Below are 6513 nucleotides of genomic sequence, written 5' to 3' on the forward strand. Positions count from 1 at the left end.
TAAAAAACTGGGACGTGGAGGAAAGAAATGGAATCTCCATGTATCAAAAAGTGTCATTAAAAAACTTTAAATAGGTGGCGCTACAATACCTAGCATACTTGAAAAAAAAAACTAATCATAGACAGCGCACTTCACTCCGTCAATAACGCCTAGGTTCTTAGCTACTCTAGCGCTACTCTGGAGAGATTTGAAACTATTATTTATAGCTGGACACTTTTGCAACAGTTCTATCATAAGAGATTTCACTTCTTTTAATTCCACACTCCACAAATAAAACTAACTCCTTAAAACTAACCGTAAAACTACCCAACTATAGTCCAATACTGCAACTATGGTCCCGAAGTTCAAAAGGAAATTAAGTATCTAAACCAATGTTCCTTTTGGTTTACTCCTAGTTTTACCTTCCATTTATAAACATACTTTGCCTTAGAACTACAAAAATATAGTAAAATACACACCTGAACGAGAAAAATTGAGTTTATTTGTGGACCATAGTTGGGAGCTTTGGACTATAATTGGGTGGTTTTACGGAACTCTTCTAGTTCATCAGCACAACTTAACATCTTCTGAGGAGGGGAGTAGCGGCGGAGTCGGATCAAGTTAAACAACCGATATGTTCGACGTTACGTTTAATAGTAACTCTGAAAACTAACACATTACATGATATACCACGCCACAATCTGACGACCGGTCTGGCCTAGTGGGTAGTGACCCTGCCTACGAAGCTGATGGTCCCGGGTTCAAATCCTGGTAAGGGCATGTATTCGTGTGATGAGCATGGATATTTGTTCCTGAGTCATGGGTGTTTTCTATGTATTTAAGTATTTATAAATATTTATATATTATATATATCGTTGTCTAAGTACCCTCAACACAAGCCTTATTGAGCTTACTGTGGGACTTAGTCAATTTGTGTAATAAAGTCCTATAATATTTATTTATTTATTTATTTATTATTTATTAGAGGTACAATCTGATGAATGTGGTGTTCCCACTTGACCCCTTCTACACCCACCACGTAAGTAGTTCCAGGTATTTGACTCTTCTATAAATAATCCTTGAACCCATGACTTGCTGTCCTTTCTGAACCCCTAGTGTAAATTTATTCGATAGCGTGACGAGACGTACGCGTTTGCGTTAAGTCTAATTTTGTACGGGATTTAGAAACAGCGCGCCAAGCGGGACGTTTTGGAAACTCAAAATCCCATACAAAATGAGACTTCACGCAAACGCGTACATCACGTCTCGCTATCGAATAAATTTACGTTTTTTTTTAAGAAACGTCACTTTTGACACTGATGTATCTAATCCATATCTCATCTTCGTAACTATAAAAGCTGTGCCTGTTCACATCATTTTGAATACCTCGCCCACTTAGCTACTTCTGCTGATTGTGCAAACATGGGAAGAAAGGTTATTTATATAGAAGTGGATTTCCGTAAAAATGTACCTTATTCAGTTGAAAGCTGTGAATACGTTTGCAAGGGTCGTAGCGATCACGTAGTGCGTAGCGACGTAGTGGGTCTACGGGTCGTAGCATTGGACTTGTGATTTAGAAGCAACAACACAAGCCTTATTGAGCTTACTGTGGGACTTTAGTCCCAGTTTAGTCCTATAATATTTATTTTTATTTATATAGAAGCTTTACATACAAAACTCTACTCACGAAATTTCTTCATTCAATAATTTTTAGCAACGAAAACATAGATAATTTATGTAAATGTCTAAATGTTTATGCTAAGTTTCCTTTAATCTAATCATTTCGTTTAAAAATTAGAGCGTAATTTCGGTTCTTAACGCGACACCCTGTATAAACATACTATGTATACAGGGTGTAAGGAAGTTTACGCTTGAGACGAGGCAGGTAATGCTGCTGTAATTCAACAAGGCCCCGTGATTCCTGAAGGGGCTTTCGGATTTCACAAATTGATCTAATTTTGACTTAGTAGTGCATCTCACTTGCACTAATGCCAGTGGGGCGACACTCCTCCTTTCGGCTTTTCTCGGCTCAGCATTGCTCCGAGCAATTATCAGGGTTGGCACATTTTGACGTCCCTATACGTGCACGACCTCAGGTAAGATAATGACCTGAATTTTGACAGCCCTAAATGGCCGAAAGGGATAGTGCCATACATTAGAAAGGCTGCATAGTTCGCTGATCCCTGATTCGCTGTCAAACTTCGGATTGGACTGTAGGGAACTCTAACTTAATGTTAAACAAGTTGCTACGTTACCAATAATTTATTCTGTTACATGACATTCTATTATATAGGCTGTATTAAAAACTATCGTTATCTAGTTTGCGTCGGGAACAGCGACATCTTTGAGGTAATTTCAACAACAAACTAAACCGACCGGTCTGGCCTAGTGGGTAGTGACCCTGCCTATTAAGCTGATGGTCCCGGGTTCAAATCCTGGTAAGAGCATATATTTGTGTGATGAACACGGATATTTGTTTCTGAGTCATGGGTGTTTTCTATGTATTTAAGTATTTATAATTATATATTATATATATCGTTGTCTAGGTACCTACAACACAAGCCTTATTGAGCTTACTGTGGGACTTAGTCAATTTGTGTAATAATGTCCTATAATATTTATTTATTTATTTATTTATTTATTAAACATACTCCGTATCGGCTCAAACACTTGATAAAATGCAAATTTCTCATCTGTTTTTGAAGGTTATAGATATACTTTACATGCTGGTGTGGTGGCCAAATGCTTACTACCTTTTCCTAATAATAAAGAAAAATAAAGAAACCAGAAATTATAGAGGCCGGGAAACGAAGGGTTGCAGGCCAAGTAGATGTAGACGGTCGAGCGTAGCGAGGTCCGTTAGGGATACGCGGCTGGCAACCCCGTTTCTCGCCGAGATTCGTATAGTACTTTACCCAAACTTGCAATGAAAAAAATGTACACAATTTGTTTTATTCGTAGCTAAAAACAAATTACGAATCTACTAATTGATGGTTGAATGCCAAGACGTTGTGTCACAATTTGAAGTTTAAAAACAAAAGAACCTTACAGGCCTAGGTGTGATAAATTCTTTTACATATCATCTTCACTCATGGCACCGGATACGTAGTATTTTTTTTTCTGCCCTCCGGGCGGAAAGCGTCAACTTTGCTCCCGCTGCGCTAAACGAAGTTGCCGCTTTCCGCCTCCGTCGAGCAGAAAAATAGTATGCGCACCACGGGAGGAAACGTAGGACATTCCATCCCGCGTGTTTGCCACCCTCGCCTACGGCTCGGGTAACAATTTTACACGCGGCACGCAATTGCCTACTTTTCCTCCCTTGGGGCACAAATAACTATTACAGTGCGTATGCTGCTATTTAAGAGCAATTCCTAGCTGAGCAACTTTTCAAATCTCGAATTTTTGAAGCTATGTTTCTGTCGCGCTGCGGTGGGCGGGAGCCGGAGCTATCTAAGTGTGAGTGCGCGCACACAGACGCGAGACTCGTGCGCTCGCTCATTGCGCGCCGTTCCGTCGACATCGCCCGCGAGCCGGACGGAATTTATTCTGCGCTGCCCGACGCAAGTTGTTTTTGTTGTTACCACGTAATATTGTTTTACAGTACATATGCTGCTACTTTACCGCACTAGTGCGAAAATTAGCATATTACGTTACTGTGTCGAACATTTAAAGGACCATATGTACTGTAAAACGTTGTACGATACATGTGCGAATAGGTAATTCGCAACTCGTGTCGATTTAAAACACTCCCTTCGGTCGTGTTTTAATTTATCGCCACTCGTTTCGAATTTCCTATTTTTCGCACTTGTATCGTAATGTACTATTTCATTTTTATATTATACTGTATCTATTACACCCTAATACCAAACACCCTATCACCTGTACTAAATGTACAGACGTAGACAGACTTTGTGGGAAATTGGGGAGCGCGTGCTTCGCACTGAGCCGGGTTGCGAGGTCGGTGTCTGCGGAGGCGGCGCGCACCTGCTACTTCGCCACGGTGCACTCACTGCTGCAGTATGGCGCTGAGCTCTGGGGTCGCTGTGCAGAGTGGGAGCGGGTGTTCCGCCTCCAAAAACGCGCAGTGAGGATCATCGCTCGAGTTCCACACGATACCCATGCTAAGCCTCTTTTTATTAAGCTAGGCATATTAACACTGCCGGCAATAGTCATTCTGCAAGTGGCCGTATATGTGAGAGTGCATCTGGCGTCATTTAAAACATTTAGAATGTTAAGCTTGTACGAAACGCGGAACGCAGATAAAATTGTGGGTATTAGCCGGAAGTTGACCAAGTCATCTAAACTCACTCACGTCATGGGTCCCACTGTCTACAATAAGTTGCCAAAAAACATACTTGATGCTCCAAGCTTGGGCAGCTTTAAATTTCGCTTAAAGCAGTGGCTTATCGAGCAATCCTTTTACAGCTACGACGAATTCATTGCGTATAAAGCGCAATAATTATACTGTTTTTGTTATTTTATTGTAATAACTATCATAAGTACCATGTATTTTTGGTAAATTACTATAGGTACTATTACTAAATTATTTATTAATGACGTATAAATTGGTTTTATAAATAAATTATTATGATTATGATTATGATTATGTATTTTATACCTATGATGACGAAATAATAAATGATTGATTGATTGATATTAATTACCATATACGTAAAAACTGCAAAAAATAATGATGTCTCAGCTTCGGTTGTCGTCGTACAGTCAAGTGCAAAAATATGTATCGAAAGAATCGTCTCATAAATATGGTACTACGGCTCTTATTACACTGGAATAAGATGCTATGGGACATATTTTTGAGTAATATGTGTACACCCATATTTTTACACTTGACTGTACCTATCCGTATCAGTAAGTTGGGAGTGATCATGGTTTGTTGTGAAATTTTGTAAGTAGGTATAAATATACCTATGGTTAAACTACAATTATCTATTTAACTTGTAGCACGATGGGGCTAAACTTGGGCCGCCTTATTGAAGAACGTATCGCAATGACAATCTGGGTAAAGTATGTTGGGATAATGCCGGACAATTTTGGGACCAATTGAGAGAACTCGTGAAAAAATGTTTTTTCGAGATCTCAACACGTGACAGATTCTTGAAGTACGTAGCGAATCGTTAAATAATAACCGTAGATTCGGCCTGAATTTTGGTAATCTTCAATATAGAACGGTTTTAGTTTTGTACCTGTGTAAAGATGAGACATACTTTTTAGGGTTCCGTAGCCAAATGGCAAAAAACGGAACCCTTATAGATTCGTCATGTCCGTCTGTCTGTCCGATTCTGTCACAGCCACTTTTTTCCGAAACTATAAGAGCTGTACTGTTCAAACTTAGTAAGTGGATGTATTCTATGAACCGCATTAAGATTTTCACACAAAAATAGAAAAAAAAAACAATAAATTTTGGGGGTTCCCCATACTTAGAACTGAAACTCAAAAAATCTTTTTTCGTCAAACCCATACGTGTGGGGTATCTATGGATAGGTCTTCAAAAATGATATTAAGGTTCCTAATATCATTTTTTTTCTAAACTGAATAGTTTGCGCGAGAGAACCTTCCAAAGTGAAAAAAAGTGTGTCCCCGTGTAACTTCTAAAATAACAGAATGAAAAATCTAAAAAAAATATATGATATACATTACCATGCAAACTTCCACCGAAAATTGGTTTGAACGAGATCTAGTGAGTAGTTTTTTTTAATACGTCATAAAATTTAAAAAAAAATTTTTTCATCAAACATATACGTGTGGGGTATCTATAGGGGGGGGAGGGGATAGGTCTTCAAAAATGATATTTAGGTTTCTAATATCATTTTTTTTCTAAACTGAATAGTTTGCGCGAGAGACACTTCCAAAGTGGTAAAATGTGTGTCCAAAGTGGTAAAATGTTGAACAAGATCTAGTAAGAAGATTTTTTTTAATACGTCTTAAATTGTACGGAACCAGTCATGCGCGAGTCCGACTCGCACTTGGCCGCTTTTTTTTTTAGGGTAACGAGTGTTTTGCCATCAAGGGAGAACATTGGATGGTGAAAAAAAGTTGCTTCTAATGGAAAGAGAATACGGTATCACAAAGAAATAGGTCCGGTGTCTACCCTTTTGTATCCGATCTTAACCCTGATACAAAAATTGGTAAAATTGTTGCTCTCAAACTTTGATACCTATGTCATAAGGCAATTTGATAAGTAAACAATGTGCTAAGAAACCTCTTATTGTAAGGTTTCCCTGAAGTAATAAAAAAAAAACCACTAAAATAATAGATACGTTGCGAAGTTTTGACAATTTAAGATTTCGTGAACTGTACAGGTTTAGGGAAAGTGTAAATGTATTGTTTATTGAATGGCATGTACTGGGAGATATTAAGTAGGTACTTAAGTAGGAGGGACAAAAATCAAAATAAAAAATAATCGTGCCCAGTCATTTTTAATGAAGGTCGCCAAAAAAATAAGAATCAAACTTAGAAATCAAAAAGACTAAGTAGTTTTTAAAAAGGTCAAGGTCACTGAGAGCCCATCTTGAA

Source organism: Cydia pomonella, chromosome 27, assembly GCF_033807575.1.
Source record: "Cydia pomonella isolate Wapato2018A chromosome 27, ilCydPomo1, whole genome shotgun sequence".
Classification (NCBI taxonomy): domain Eukaryota; kingdom Metazoa; phylum Arthropoda; class Insecta; order Lepidoptera; family Tortricidae; genus Cydia; species Cydia pomonella.